General features: G+C 43.8%; 1 long non-coding RNA gene across 1 annotated transcript; it reads left to right on the forward strand.

Annotated features, from left to right (window-relative positions):
- Window positions 1-10,200: 10,200 nt before the first annotated feature.
- Window positions 10,201-11,203, forward strand: LOC133923508 (uncharacterized). Its single transcript, XR_009910637.1, has 2 exons — window positions 10,201-10,729; window positions 11,066-11,203. It is a non-coding gene; the product is annotated as an uncharacterized LOC133923508 (long non-coding RNA).
- Window positions 11,204-15,758: the final 4,555 nt, after the last annotated feature.

Raw genomic sequence — 15,758 nt, forward strand, 5'->3', positions numbered from 1 at the left:
TAACATGTTGCATTGTGTACAATGAATATATATATATATATATATATATATATATATATATATATATATATATATATATATATATATATATTGTTACGCACTTATGTATGTTGGTAGGCACCGTTATAGTGACCGGGAGGGAGAACGACTGGAACTTCCTGAACTGTCACATGATGTGATGCTGTGAGTACTTCTTGACGTAGATGTTGTAGACAAGGGCACACCACGTGAGCCAATACTCCCGGTCTCGTAAGCACAACACCGAAAGTCCAAGTGGAGCGCATCGATGTATGTCCTCCGGCGGACGTCATTCACTGTCAACTCATCAAACTGGTGAACGAAGTTCGGGTACGTGTGGTATGTCTGCACACTGGACCAATACGTGAACCTCATCTCAATTGCCTTCCTTTTCGCCCTCCATGCCTTGTTATAGCTGATAGTGTACTTGTATTCCTCCTTAATTTGCCTGATTCGTAGTTCACATTGTTCACAATCTGAACGTACATCACATTGGCAACAAAGGCTAAGGTGATGTTCTTGTGGCTGAACTCAAGTTTGTCCATCGTGAAAGTGTGGTCGACCACAATCGACACCTCCCAATAACCCACTTCTCCTTAAAGTCATGCACCCGCCACGGGCAACCCTCCTTCACGTACTTGACATCATATTCCTTCTTGCTTGACTTGACAACATAAAACTGTCATCGAAGCGATGTCACCTATTGAGTCATGGCATCCTTCATAGCCTGACTGGTAGGATACCTAGCACCTTCGGTGACCTCATTCTGTGTATACTCCCAGGGCACCTGATTCCCCTCATTGACCACAAGGTTGTTAAAGTTAGGATTGTTCCAGTCCGCGTGAACATGAGCATCGTCCTCATCATCCGAGATGTCATACTCAGGAAATTCGTCAGCCTCAAGATCATCCCGCTCCATCTATTCAATTAGAGAAGAGATTCGTTCTCCCTCGTCTACCTCACCGGTCGGTTCAGTCAGATAATCCAATGAATGTGCACCATCATGATCGACATTCTCATCATACTCTTTCTCATCACTCTCCTCCACGTATGCCCACCCTGCATCTCCCCAACTGCCTCCTTTTTCTTTCATTACGCAAGCAACATAGCAAGCCGACCTCACACCAGATGATCCGGTGTTGAAGAAATAATACACACCGGATGATCTGATGTTCAGAAGAAAATCATGCCATAGGATTTTCACTCAGAAGAGAAAATCGATAATCTCACCGGATGCTTCGGTGTTAAGGAGGTGTGAACATTGGACAATTTTTAGGAGATGTGTTTCTTGGTGCCAGAATGAAGTTGAATGCCGGATGGTCCGGTGATGAGTAGTTGTGCACATGGATGCTTCACCGGAGCATTTTCTAGAAGTTTTCCCTTGGCTTAGTAGAGAAAGAGCTTTTCTACACACCGGATGGTTCGGTGTGTACACTGGAGGCTTCACCGGAGTGTTTTCTAGAGTTTTTGCATTCGTGCAGTGGAAGATTTGATTACACACACCGAATAGTCCGATGCTTAGAAGGAGTGTACGCTGGATCATCCGGTGTTCATAAATTTTTTTGAGATAAGCATTTCTATAGGAATTTTTTTATTATGACTAATTAGAGATGGAATTGGAGAAACGTGTGTGCTTGTCTTGTCATGTGTAGGTGACGGATGCAACTTGATGGTCGACGGCGGGATGATCGAAGCTAAGCGGGGTGCTTGGTGCTAGACAATCTAGGAAGTCGGGTGGAGTCAAGAGTAATCTTAGTTGTACACGTGGAGAGCAGGCAAGGATGAGATGGTGGACGAAGACGACGTATGGAGAAAGTCATGCGAAAAGGATGCCAGTACAAGTGACAAGGTGGCCCGAGGGATCGGGAGCGGGAGAGACTTGTCGACGATCGAGATCGCAAGATGGAGTACACGTGTCAACATCGGGTGGCTTGCTAAGGTGTAAGCAAGTGACAGTGAGTTATGCTTTGAGAAGCGTGTGAGGCGGTTTCGCGGTTTGGCCTCAAAACAATGGGGAAGTATGAGTGCACGTGGCATCATCACGAAACTTGCATCGAGACGAAGCTAAGTTATGAAGGCACCACGGTCGTTCGATAGACAAAGAAAAAAGATGGACCAAATGCCCTCAGTGGTAGGTAGGAGTATATTGAAAGAGATGGGTATTTTAGGAACAATCTAGTAAACTTAGCGGTTAAGAAACCTAGGCTTTAAATAGAGGGGGAGGGCTAGTTGAGCCCTTTTAGGTCGGCTATTTGAGATTATGTGCTAGGGATTTAGAGGAGAGAAAGATGAGAGTTTAGCCTTTGTGTTAGGTGAGAGCTTTTTGTAAGAATTTTTTTTATAATATGCCGAAAATAGGGTGTTCCTCTGCAAGAAATAAAGTTTATATTTCCTCTTGTGTTTGTGTTCATCTCCTTCTAGTTTCCCTCTATTAGCTTCCCTTGCAAGTTTGCAAATCTTTCGATTTTCGGTTATGATTTTTGTTTTTGTTGAAGAGCTGAATTTTTCCATCGCGTTGGAATTGTTCTTCTTGTTGCTAGAGGGATAAGAATCATCTATGAGTTGATCTTAAACCATCATTTCCTCTAGATCATCAACTTGAAGACTTTCTTCACCTGGTGCCTATTTCTTCGAATCTAAGTGAATCAAGTTGCAAGCTTTTTATGGCTATGGCTCTTGGAATTGATTCCTATGGAACCTAGAATTCAAATTCATCCATGAGAGTCATGCTTTCTTCAGATATTTTTGTTGTGTTTTATTTCTCTCTGTTTCATTGCTTCTGCGTGTTGATTTAAAGTGTGTTGGGTGAAAAGATTGGAATAGGCGTCTAAGAATTTGGTGAGGGTCCTATTCACCCCCTATCCATCTTTCTCTGTCCTACAATTAGTATCGAAGCTGAGTTTGGTCACTTGTTGTATCAAATGTATATCAAAAGTGCATTCCTAAATGAGTTTATACAAGAAGAAGTCTATGTCAAACAACACCTGGTTTTGAGTGCCCCAATTACGCACATAGAGTATACAAGCTTCCGAAGGTTTTTATGGGTTTAAACAGGCGCCTAGGGCTTGGTATGATAGGATTAAGTCTTTCTTGCTAGAGCATGAGTATGTGATGGGGTCTATAGATAAAATCTTGTTCACCTTTAAGCATTACAATGCTTTTCTACTTGTTCAGATTTATGTGGATGATATCATTTTTGTGGCTCATCTCATACTCTTGTGGGCAAGTTTGCATAAACTATGAGTAAGGAATTCGAGATGTCGATGATGGGTGAGCTCAACTTCTTCCTTGGGCTCCAAATCAAGCAATGCAAGCAAGTTACTTTCGTCCACCAGACGAAGTACATATTGGATATAGACATTTGACATGAGCGGTGCAAAGCCTTAGGTGCCACCGATGGATACCTTGACTTCATTTGATCCGGATGAAGATGATGAGGCAGTAGACCAGCGAGAGTACAAGAGCATGATTGGCTCACTCTTGTACCTAACGGCAACAAGACCCGACATTCACTTTATCGTGTGCTTGTGTGCTCGCTTCCAAGCATCACCAATGACATTCCATCGCCAAGCAGTGAAGTGCATCTTGAGGTATCTCAAGCACACCCTTGAATATGGTCTTTGGTTTTCTGCATCTTCTTCACTTACTCTTCAAGATTTTTTGGATGCAGACTTTGCTAGTTATAGGATTGATAGGAAGAGTACCTCGAATACTTGTTATTTTTTGGGTACCTCTCTTATTTGTAGCTTGACGGCATAGAGGTCGCACTCCAGGCCGGGGCGCGTGAATGTGCCCTGAAAATTAGCCATGAACTGGTGGCAAAGATCATCCCAGAAGCTTTTCGCTGCCACCAGCCGCCTGGACAGCGGTGGTGTATATCTGGAGGAACTCGACGGGGTCGATGGACCCGTCGTACTTCTCTGGCAGCTCGGGGCGGAACTTGGTGGGCCATTTGATCCGGCGGAGCTCACTGGTGAAGGCACGGCACCCGGTGCCGTACCCTGCAGCGCGAGCAGCGCCCTTGGGCGGTGAACGCTGGTGAGCCGGGGAGCCCCGGTGATCATGGGCCGGCAAAGAGGAGGCTTGGTCCTCAGCTTCAGCCTCCTGCTGGGTCTGCCGTTGGCGCTCGAGAGTGACGTGCGCGTCTTCGATGCCTCTCCGCTCGTTGAGGTGTAAGCGGAGGTCCGGGGTTCCGGAAGTGGCCAGGGGGCGGCGCTCCGCCTGGAGGTCCCCCGGCCAGCGCGAACGCCACTCGACGATGGGCCGGTCCTAGCGGCACCACGCTGGGTGGTGGCGCGGGAACTCTCGGCCAGCACCTGGCGGCGGGCCGTGCCGACTAGGGCAGTGACTTCCTGGAGCCAGCGGCCCTCCGGGGTTTCCCCCGTCGCCTGGACTAGCGGATGCCTGAGGAGAGCGTGCGCCGCAAGCAGCGCGCTCCCGGGACTGGCCTCGCCGAAGGCGAGTCTACACCGGAGAGGCGCCCGGCGCTGTCCAGACGCGGACTGGCGGCAGGAGTTTCAGCCGCCTGCTGGGGGTTGGGTGGTGCACCGGCGATGGCGACGGCGGCCCTGCTGGGCCCAGCGCCCTGGCCCCCTTTAGAGGGGAACGCCGCGCGTGTAGATCGCGGCTGCTGCTGGGACGCAACAGCGACTGGGGCCTCCTGTGCGAGGGGCTCCATTTCCCCGCTGGAGCTAGATCCGGAGTGCTGGAGGCGATGACCACCGGCCATTTTTTCTGCAGAAGGAAACAAACAAACAAATTCAGGGATGCTTCCCCCCTACCTGGCGCACCAGCTGTCGGAGGGTTAACTCCTGTCGCAGGGATCCTGAGGGACCCCTTTTTAGAGATTTGGTCGGGGGGATGATCTGAATATGTTCGCCGAAGGAATAAATGGGTATGAACGCGATGGCCGGTGGGGTGGAATGATCTAATGCAGAACGAAGTAAATGTGCTGGTGTTTAGACAGGTTCGGGCCGCACGGAGGCGTAACACCCTACTCCTGTATGGATACTATAAATGCCTTGAGAATGTCTCTCAAGGATGTTGCTGGCTACAAGAATGTCTATCTATCTTAGAGCCTGGGGCTCCTTGTTCTTCGGTCTGCTCTTCTCTTCGTTACCTCCAAAACTTCTCAGGGATCATCTAACTTGTCGAGCTTGCTCAGAGGTTTCAATGCTTCCCAAAGAGTAACTTCAAAAAAGACTTCTCTTTCTGCCCGTGCTGCCAGCGGCTTTAAATACCCGCCGGCAGTAGCGTGCCCCGAACGGGAGGGGAGGCACGAGTTCTGAGACACCATAAATGGAAAGGGCGTCATCATAGCCTCTGTGCGAAGTGACCGAGGGTGGAAAATGCGTCCCACGCCCGGTCATCCGTCACTATAAATGCACTAGCAATGGGCACCGTGGAGAGGGCCCACCGGGCAGCCGCGGAGCGGCCCGACGTGCCCGTCCTGTCTTGTTCTCCTGCCACAGCAGCGCGGCAGACGGAACGCTCGGCCCTTATGACGTTATCCCGAGACGAGCCGGATGGTACGGGATGGGACCCGTGCATTCAATGACCCCACGCCCTTCTGCCAAAATGTGGCAGGAACTGACACCGAGCGTGGCGGGAGCAGTTGGGGATGACAGGCCACGCGCGCTCTTTAAATGCGGTCTTGGGCCTTTGACTGGCTGACACCTCATCAGTGGGCCCCTCTGGGGCCACTGTCGGGGGGCTCTCTGAGTCGTCAGGGAACCGAGTGCTCGGGGGTCACTGCTCACCTCCCTGAGCACTCTCTCCCGAGAATGCCCTTTCTTGATCCTCGGGGAACCGAGTGCTCGGGGGTACTGTCCACCTCCCTGAGCACTCTCTCCCGGGCACGCTTGTACGGATCCTCGGGGGACCGAGCGCTCGGGGGCCGCTGCACGTAGCCCCGAGCACTCTCTCCCGGAGCTTCCTTCTGTGGGTCCTCAGGATACTTGGGTGCCCAGGGGGCCACCGCTGGCGGCTCCGGGCACATTTCTCCCGGTACTTAGCTTTCCTGATCGTCGGGGGATTCGGGTGCTCGGGGGCCACCGTATACCTTCCTGAGCACTTTCTTCCCGTCACTTAGACTTCGTAGATCATCGGGGAACTTGGGTACTCGGGGACCACCGACTGTGGCCCCGAGCGCCCTCTCCCGGGACTTAATCTTTTTTACCTCGCAGAAGAGACTCCGCGGGATGGCGCCATGTGGCGGATTGCTGGCCTGGCATCGGGATTCGGGGACCCCCGGTTCCTGATTCACCGACACCTATGGCATTGTGTGAGGGGGATTTCTTGTTTTCTAATAATAAAAAATGAAATTATAACGAGCATTGTATTTTATACATATATGTCATTTGAAGCCATGTTTATGCTACAAGATTATTGCACTTTCACATCTATACATGTAGTTGGGTAGTTTGAGTCATAACTCCTTAATCATAATGAAAATTTGAATTAAATCTTGTCATAGTCAAACTTACTTGATTGCTTTTATCTTTTCTAAAATGAGCTGAAAGTGATTTATCAAAGTCATGTGCTAAATGCTAAAAAATAGTTGATAGGCAAAAGATCAAGAAAATATACATTGTCACACTTTTTCTTTACAATACTGCTTATCATTGCACTTTGATATGAAATTGAAGAAGTTGTGTATGACCGAAACCTTTGGCCTTAAGCTTTAGATTGTTGTGTGATATAGGCTTGGTATGGTTAAAATGTAAGGCTGATGGTGCATATAATTTCTTGCAAATGAACTATTTCTTGGATGCTTTCAAGCAATGAATCAATTTCTTCAAAGCATAATGAAATGTTAAAGTCTTCATGTATTCTAAGATTGAAGTAGTTGATCTTGAAAGATCATGCCTTGTAAATAAATTTTTAAGTACACTTGATGAGTCATGCTCTCACTATATTCTTACATGTGTAAACAGGATGGTGCAACTATTTTTGATAGCGTGACTTGGTCGAGTTGTTGCTTCATATATGGATGATTTAAGATACTTGTTATAAAAAAAAGAAAATTTACATAAAACTGTGCCTTTTGAATGGTTTATGACTCTATTGCCATCAAGGGGGAGAAAAGAGTGATCCTTTTCTTTTCTTTTTTTTTGCTTCGGATAGTTTGGCTTTGGCTTCAGGCTTTTGCAAATCTTTCTTATGCTAAGTGATTTTGTCCTTGCTTATCTTTGCCTTTTGATCACTTAGATATGCCAATTGGTTTTTGTGCTTCCACTATTTTTTTGGTTTTTATGTATGTTGTTAATGGACTCATCAAAAGGGAGATTGATAAACCAAGTGAAAATATGCCTTGGTTTACTTGTGATGAGTTATTGACAATATTTATGCCGAGTTGAGTTTGCTTTCATGAGCATGTCTATGTATTATGATACATGATTATGATTATGACTAACTGTCTTTGGAGAGAAATGGAAGCTGACATTTTCTGTTTCTAAGCCAAGAAAAATGTACACACGGGATGATCCGGTGTTGGAGAAATCGTACACACTGGATGATCCGGTGTTGGAGAAATCGTACACACCGGATGATCCGGTGTTTAAAAGAAAATCACACCGGAGGATTTCGACTCAAAAGAGAAAATCGATGACCTAACCAAATGGTCCGGTGTTAAGGAGATGTGAACACTGGACTATTTTCCAGGAGATGTGTTTCTTGGTACCAGAATAAAGTTGAACGCCAGATGATCCGGTGATGAGCAGTTGTGCACACCGGATGCTTCATCGGAGCATTTTCCTGAAGTTTTCCCTCGGCTCAGTGCAGAAATAGCTTTTGTACACGCTGGATGGTCCGGTGTGTACACCGAAGACTTCACTAGAGTGTTTTTTTTAGCTTTTGCATTCGTGCAATGGAAGATGGGATTATACACACCGGATGGTCCAATACTCAGAAGGAGTGTACACCGGATCATCTGGTATTCATGGTTTTTCTGAGATGAGCATTTCTACATGAATTTTTTATTATAACTAATTAGAGATGGAATTGAAAAAATGTGTGTGTTTTTCTTGTCATGTGTAGGTGATAGATGCAACTTGACGGTCGACGACTGGATAATCGAGACTAAGTGAGGTGCTTCGTGGCGAACGATCAAAGAGGCTAGGCGGAGTAAAGTGTCATATTAGTTGTACATGTGGAGGGCAAGCAAGACATGAGATGGTGGGTGAATACGGTGTGTTGACAAAATCAACTGAAATGGATGCCTGTGCAAGTGATAAGGCGTCCCGAGGGATCGAAAGCTGGAGAGACTTGTCGATGATCGAGATTGCAAGACAGAGTACACGCGTTGACATCGGATGGCTTGTTTGAGGTGTAAGCAAGTGGCGGTGAGTCATGCTTTGAGAAGCATGTAAGACGGTTTCACGGTTTGACCTCAAAAATGTGGGAAAGTGTGAAGTGCATATGGCATTATTGTGAATCTTGCATCAAGACAAAGCTACGTTATGAAAGCGTCATGGCCCTTCGATGGACGAAGAAAAAGATAGACAAAAATACCATCGGTTATAGGTATGAGTGTATTGAAAGAGATGGGTATTTTGGCAATAATCTAGTAAACTTAAGAATCAAGTAACCTAGGCTATAAATAGAGGGGAGGGCTGGTTGAGCTCTTTTGAGTTAGCTATTTGAGTTTGTATGATAGAGTTTTAGAGGAGAGAAAGATAAGAGCTTAGCTTTTATGTTAGGTGAGAGTTTTTTGTAAGCAAAAATATTTTGTAATCTGCTAAAAATTGGGCAGTCATCTGCAAGAAATAAAGTTTATATTTTCTCTTATTTTGTGTTCATCTCCTTATAATTTCCCTCTATTGGCTTTTCTCGGAAGTTTGCAAGTCTTTTAGTTTTCGGTTGTAATTTTCGTTTTCGTTGAAGAGCTGAATTTTTCTATCGGGTTGGAGTTGTTCTTCTTGTTGCTAGAGGGATAAGAATAATCTATGAGTTGATCTTAAATCATTTCTTTCCTCTGGATCATCAATTTAGAGAGTCCCTTCACTCGGTGCCTATTTCTTCGAATCTAAATGAATCACGTTGCAAGCTTTTGTGGCTATAACTCTTCAGAGATTTTTTGTTGTGTTTTATTTGTATCGGTTTTGTTGCTTTCGTGTGTTGATTTGATGTACGTTGGGTGAAAAGATTAGAATAGAACATCCAAGAATTTGATAAGGCTCATATTCATCCCCTTTAATCATCTTTCTTGGTCCTACAAAACGTTATCCAGCGATCTCTGTTGTCCAGAAGGCTTATACATCGGCTTTAGTAGCGTGGTCATGACACCTTGGTGGCCTCCCCGCCATAGCCAAGGTACTCCTTAGAACCCTAACCCCTCCTTGCTTCCAAAGGGCGGCGCGTGCTACCAAAGTGAAGTGATGGCTTCTTCTCGTCGTCGTCCTCCTCTCTTTTAGGTCCAGAGCTCCGACCCTGGTGCCCACCTCTAGCTCCACTTCCGCCCAGAGGACCCATACTGCCACCTAGCCTTCGGTGAGTCCCACGAATCCACAGGTCTTGTCCTCCGCCTCTCCAGACGCAAGGGCGCCACGGCACCACGCGCTGAGGAGGTCGCGCGTGTCCAGACCACCTACCACTTCGAAGGTAAGGACCCCTGCATGACCACTTGCACACTGACATGTTCGATAAAATGCCTCTAGTTTGTTCTTGTAGAACGGCTGCGCAACTTTCCAGTGCCGGGCGATGGACAAAATAAACCAGGCAATGCCCCTAACGACGCTAAAGCAAGCAACGCGGAGTTTGAAATTTACGAATAGACAGCCAGGGCCAGCCCTGGAGGGGGGCGAGTGGGGCGGCCGTCCCGGGCCCCCAAAACCCAGGGGCCCATATGTATATGTATACTGTATATGTGTTCTGTCTTCTGTGCTGACTAGACTGTGCTCTGTGCTCAACGTCACAAGCCCACAACTCGTCCGGTCCAAAAGCAAACTGAAAAAATTAGGTCTGGGTGAGTGGACATGTAATACCGAATTTTTGGAGGAAAGAAATGAAAGGAATTTGACCGAATTTTGACTTTTTGATCCGTTGCTCGTATGGCCGATCGGAGACCGTGGTTGCGTTCATCTCGTCGAGACGAACCCATTTTGCTATTCATATGTCTGTTCCGGGCACTTTGAGACCCGTAGCGAGTCCAACAAATTTAGACCGTTCGTTGTTTTGAAAAAAAATAAAAAAAAGATAAGGATAAGTACTGGATGGATCGGTCCTCAACCCGATCCATCCAGACTCTTCACGCCGTGTGCGTCTCTCTCTCTCGCTCGCGAACTCTCTCTCTCTCTCCTGTTGCTTGCCACCGCTGCGCTGCTCCAGCCGCTGGCCGCCGCTGCGCCGCCCCCTGCTGCCACCTGCTGCGCTGCACAGCGCCGCACGTCGCCGCTGCTGCTGCTGTCGCCGGCGCTGCCGCTGCGCCGCCGTGCACGCGCCGCCGTGCGCCGCGCCGCTGCTCCGTTCCCGCCGCCGCCTGCCTGCGTCGTGCGCTTGCTCTGGCCGCCGCGGGCTCTCTCTCTCTCTCTCTCTGTGTGTGGCTTGATCAAAGAAGAAGCAAGCAAGCAGAGCCGGCCGGGAGAGAAGCTAGGAAGAAGAAGCCAGGAAAGAGAAAGGAAAAAAAGGAGAAAAGAAAAGAAAAGAAAAGGAAAAGTTGGAAATTTCGAGATTTCGTCGGATTCGTCGTCAATTTTTCGAAGGCGAATTCTCGGTAATTTTTCTGGACGTTTGTGGTTGGATTAAATCAAATCAAACAATTCCTATCGTATCATTTCATGTGATCAATAGTCTGATTCGTTTTGATAATCGTTGTTGATTCGAAGATACGACATTTGAGTCGAAGTATTCAATTAATCGAAGCCAAGTCTAATTAGTGAGAATTTTGGTTCGACTCTGAATTGAAAATAGAGTATCATTTCATATGATACAGTTCTCTATTCAGTTGTCCGGAATATAGGCGAAGACGCGACGTTTTCAAGCGTAGAGTTGACGCTTCATATTTTATGTGTTTTAAATGTGTTTTAGTTCTAATAGTATGCCTGTACAGGTGGTACTATTTTCGGACGTTCTTGATCGAATTTTCTTCATCGTCGGTAAAGGCAAGTGAATGTATTGTATGACTATGCTTTAACCTAATATTGGGTTGCCTACATTCTTTAATTACAGTGCATTCATCTAATCTGAATGACTGATTCTGGGCTGAGTACTATGTTGTTTACGTTTCCAGAAGTTTACTCGATGATTGATTTATGAAGTGCAGTAGACACGATATGCCATTCTGCAGTTGTTCATTAGTGTTGTATGCAATGTTTTTTTTGAAGTCTTAAGCATATTCCGGAAGTTATGTTGGTTATGCTTGAAGCACGTCATACATATACGTCTCATGCATTGGAAGTTTGTCGTCGTCTTCTGGCCGCGACCGTACCGGTACAGTACCGTATGTCACCCGAGGAGGGGTACGGTGCACACCCTTACGTTACCCGAGGAGGGGTAAGGGTGAGGAGAGCATGTCATGTGCATGGTTATGTCTTCTTGTGAAATTCAATGAATTATTCATATCAAATCTTATTTCCTTTAGTTAGCGTGTATATAGATATATATGCGGCTCTGAAGGCTTATACCAACCGAATGTTAAAATGTTTAATGTTATCGTTGGACTTGCTTAGTCATAATTGTTCCTCCTAGTGTTGGCGGTGTGTTTCATTACTAGTTTCTATTTAGAATTGTTAGCACATTTAACTGTGGCTAAATAGCTTTTTGTTAAAGTACCTTTCACTTGCTGAGATTTTTGAATCTCACCCGTGTTTTCTTTACAGGTATGTTTAGATGTTGACGTACATTTTGGGGATGGATCTCGGTAGCTGCACACACTAACTTATCACGATGTCGATAGCTCAACCGGTGTATACAAGTGGTGTGTCTGATGGTCCGTCGTTTGTTTTTGTTTATGTTGTGGTACGACGCTGGTAGCGTCGTGGCGGACTCTATATATATGCTGGTTATATCTGTTTCTGCCTGCCTGTGATATTTCTTTTGGTCAGTTATACCTCTCTATAGAGGAAATACTGCCAAAATTTCTTTTTTTTTATATAATTAGGCTTAGTGGTAAAGTAGGGTGTTACAGGACATCCTGCGGCAGGCGGCGTCCAGACTCCGGAGTGTGCTGGGGCATGCTATTTTTTTCATATGATGCATGCAACTGCTATTTGTTTGATATAAAAAATATAACACTATTGTTTTGAGCCACTGTTCTATATAAATATTTTGAAATTTATATTTAATGGAGGCTCCATTTTTAATCTCACTCTAGGCCACTAAAATATCAGAATCAGCCCTGCGAACAGCCCAGTGATGAGGAGTACTCTGATGGTTAGTAGGGCTTTTGGGGAGTTGCAAGCCTTCCTCATCTTAAATTTTGCAAGGTGATTTAAAGATGAACGTGTATGTAAGAATGGCAGTACATAGCTTATTTCTTAAATTATCATTTCATTGGGTGCTTTAGAGCTTTGAGCATCTCTAAAAGGCTTTCTAAAACTCACTTCCAATATCTTTATATAGGGAGCTATCTTTAAATAATTCTATCCCTAAATCTCTTTCATCTCCAACAGACATCCAATACCACATTCTCTATATATCCTCTACTGTATCACCGACAGATGAACCCCACCTGTCATCTCTCCCTTTCCTCTTCACAAGCAATCGGATAAGGAACGAGAGTTGCTCTCCAAATATAGGGGTTGAAAGGAGATGGATAGGGAGTCCTTAAATATAGGGAAGTAGATACAGAGTTTGTTGGAGAGTAATTTTGGTCTATTAATCCTTAAATTTAGCTATAGAGAGTTAAATAAAAAGTCCTTTAAAGATGCTCTTACTACAGTTCGATACCCGTGAGTTGCTACGTGTAAAGAAATCATATAACCGTCGACATAGACTTGCTATACTCATGGCTCCGCTGGGGCTTGCAGCAAAGCTCCACCCTGGCCCACGTCACGCATGATTTGACTACATCAGTTCCATTCTCCATCCGGTAAAAATAGGATGTTCAGGACGCAATATAGAATTACGCCATTGTGTTCTCTATAAGTCGAGTTCCTAAAATTGAATCTAGTTTCAAATCAGAGAATCACGTTAGTACTGATTCGAATTTCAAAGTTTAGCCATAAACGTTGGGATATTAGAAGTTTAAGGTCCGTTTGTTACAGCTCTTATTGATTCAAATTTTCTACGGGAAGTGATTTTCTGAAAGAAGTGATTCTGTGGCTGAAAATGACCCTCTAAAATAAAATACATGGAGGAAGTGATTTTCTACGGGAAGTGGATTAGAGGAAGCTGTTTTTTTAGCTCCCTAGCTTTTAGTTCATTTCAGAAAATCACTCTCACGGATTCCACTAAAGGAGCTAAAAGCTAAAAACTGATGTTTGGCAGAGCTCCCCTGATTCCAGCCGAGAAGCTGCTTTGGAAGCTCTGCTAAACAGACACTTAGTCTGCCCAAGTAAAAGTGAAAACCGAACGGATATTTCTCACCCGCCCGTCCAACTAAATACGTGCAAAACAAATATATAATGTAACCATGACTAGCTGATACTATTCAATATTATTTATATTTAATTTTAAATTTGAGAAAAAAATATAAAATATAATATATAATGATTAGTATTTGTTTAAAATATCTAAATGTTACGTGCTGCTAGAAAATCTATTGTAATTTCACGTAAAATGTTAATATATAGGTAGAGTATCATAAATCTGTAGACAGATAATACTGAATACTCTTTTTTCATATCTCACCGATCACTCTATTTATACTTATTTTGATTGTACTCCTATATTATTTAATATATTGTGTAGGGATACAAATGAAGTGAACAAAGATTTCATCGATCCGACGGATTAAAAGCTTATAGCACTATCCGCTCTGATTCAGACTAAAAAAATATAAGATATGATACATGATGAAAAAATAATTATTTATTATTATTCGTATCTAACTTAAAAAATATATAAGATAAAATACAAGATAAACTATATATATCCTATTACACCTCTAGCCCCAAGCATTCACCCACACGACCGCACACTCTAGAGTGTAGCTTCACTGACATTTTTGCCACTCCGCAACATGTCTGTATGTCGCCAAAAAGCCCCACTCAAAAGGCGGGCAGTGGTCTGGTGGTGGAAGCCAGGATGTTCGCGTCTTTCCAACAAGGTTCGGTCTCTAAATTTGGGTAAAAATCCAAAATTAGATAATATACGCGACCGTATTTACCGAAATAGATAATATGTTAGCGTATTTACAATTTTAGCATCCGTATTCGGTACACCGTGTGCCTAATATAGCACTGTAGCTCATATTCGGCACACGGTGTGCCTAAAATGGTGTGCACACCGTGTGCCGAATACGGTGCTACAGTCCATTTTCGGCACACCACACTCCGAAAATGAACAGTACCGCACGTGAACAGTAACAGCAGTGCATTTGAATTTCGTTTTTACTCTTTTTCATAACGGTGGTCTCCTGTTACTCCAAAAATGTTAAAACTTGTTTTACATATTCCATAATCCATGTACAACCCATTTTAATTGGATTCACCAAAAAATCCTTTGTATATTTAAAACTAAAATTCTCCAAAAAGACTACTTTTATAACTTGTAATAATTTTTAGTGTCTCACATAAATTCCCAAAAATCTAGAAACATTCACTAATATTCTTCTTATGTGATGGACTAATTTCTAAAATTATTTTCAGCCCTAGTTTATATGATGAAAAAGTGAGTTCTTTTGTAATGCTTCATTTATATGTATTTTTATCATTTCATGTAAATGAAGCATTAAAAAGTAACTCACTTTTTCATCATATAAACTAGGGCTGAAAATAATATTAGAAATTATTCCATCATATAAGAAGAATATTAGTGAATTGTTCTAGATTTTTGGGAATTTATTTGAGACACTAAAAAGTATTACAAGTTATAAAAGTAGTCTTTTTTGAAGAATTTTAGTTTTAAATATACAAAGGATTTTTCGGTGAATCTAATTAAAATGGGTTGCACATGGATTATGAAATATGTAAAAAAAGTTTTAACATTTTTGGAGTAACAGAAGACCACCGTTATGAAAAAGAGGAAAAACAAAATTCAAATGCACTGCTGTACTGTTCACGCGCGGTACTGTTCATTTGCGTAGTGTGGTGTACCGAAAATAACTGTAGCACCACATTCGTGTGCCGAATATGGTGCTACAGTACCATTTTCGGCACACGGCATGCCAAAAATGATGCTACAGTGTTATTTCCGGCACACCGTGTGCCGAATATGAGCTACAGTGCCATATTCGGCACACGCTGACATGTTGTCTATTTCGGTAAATACGGTCGCGTATATTGTTTAATTTTGGATTTTTGCCCTAAATTTGATATGGTGTGCTTTGTTTAATCAGAGAATCCCTAAATTTTGCTAGGCATTTTCAGATGTTGCAGCTCTCCTCGTTGATTGTTGAGAAGAAACAACTAGCTGGGTAAATAAATGCATGTTGCATACATAAAAAGAAGTCTAAGCTACAACACTGGTTGATTTTAGACCAAAGTGTCTCGGGCCAGCTTTTATAGAAAGCATAAAAAAAAACCTCTGGTTGATAAAGAAAACACAGATATCTTATAACCCTGTGTGCCAGGACTCTAACTCCATCTCAGATCTGAAGTTTGAATACTAAAATAAATGATTTTAAGTATATATTGTATTTT

The sequence above is a fragment of the Phragmites australis genome, chromosome 7 (genome assembly GCF_958298935.1).
Source record: "Phragmites australis chromosome 7, lpPhrAust1.1, whole genome shotgun sequence".
NCBI classification, from domain to species: domain Eukaryota; kingdom Viridiplantae; phylum Streptophyta; class Magnoliopsida; order Poales; family Poaceae; genus Phragmites; species Phragmites australis.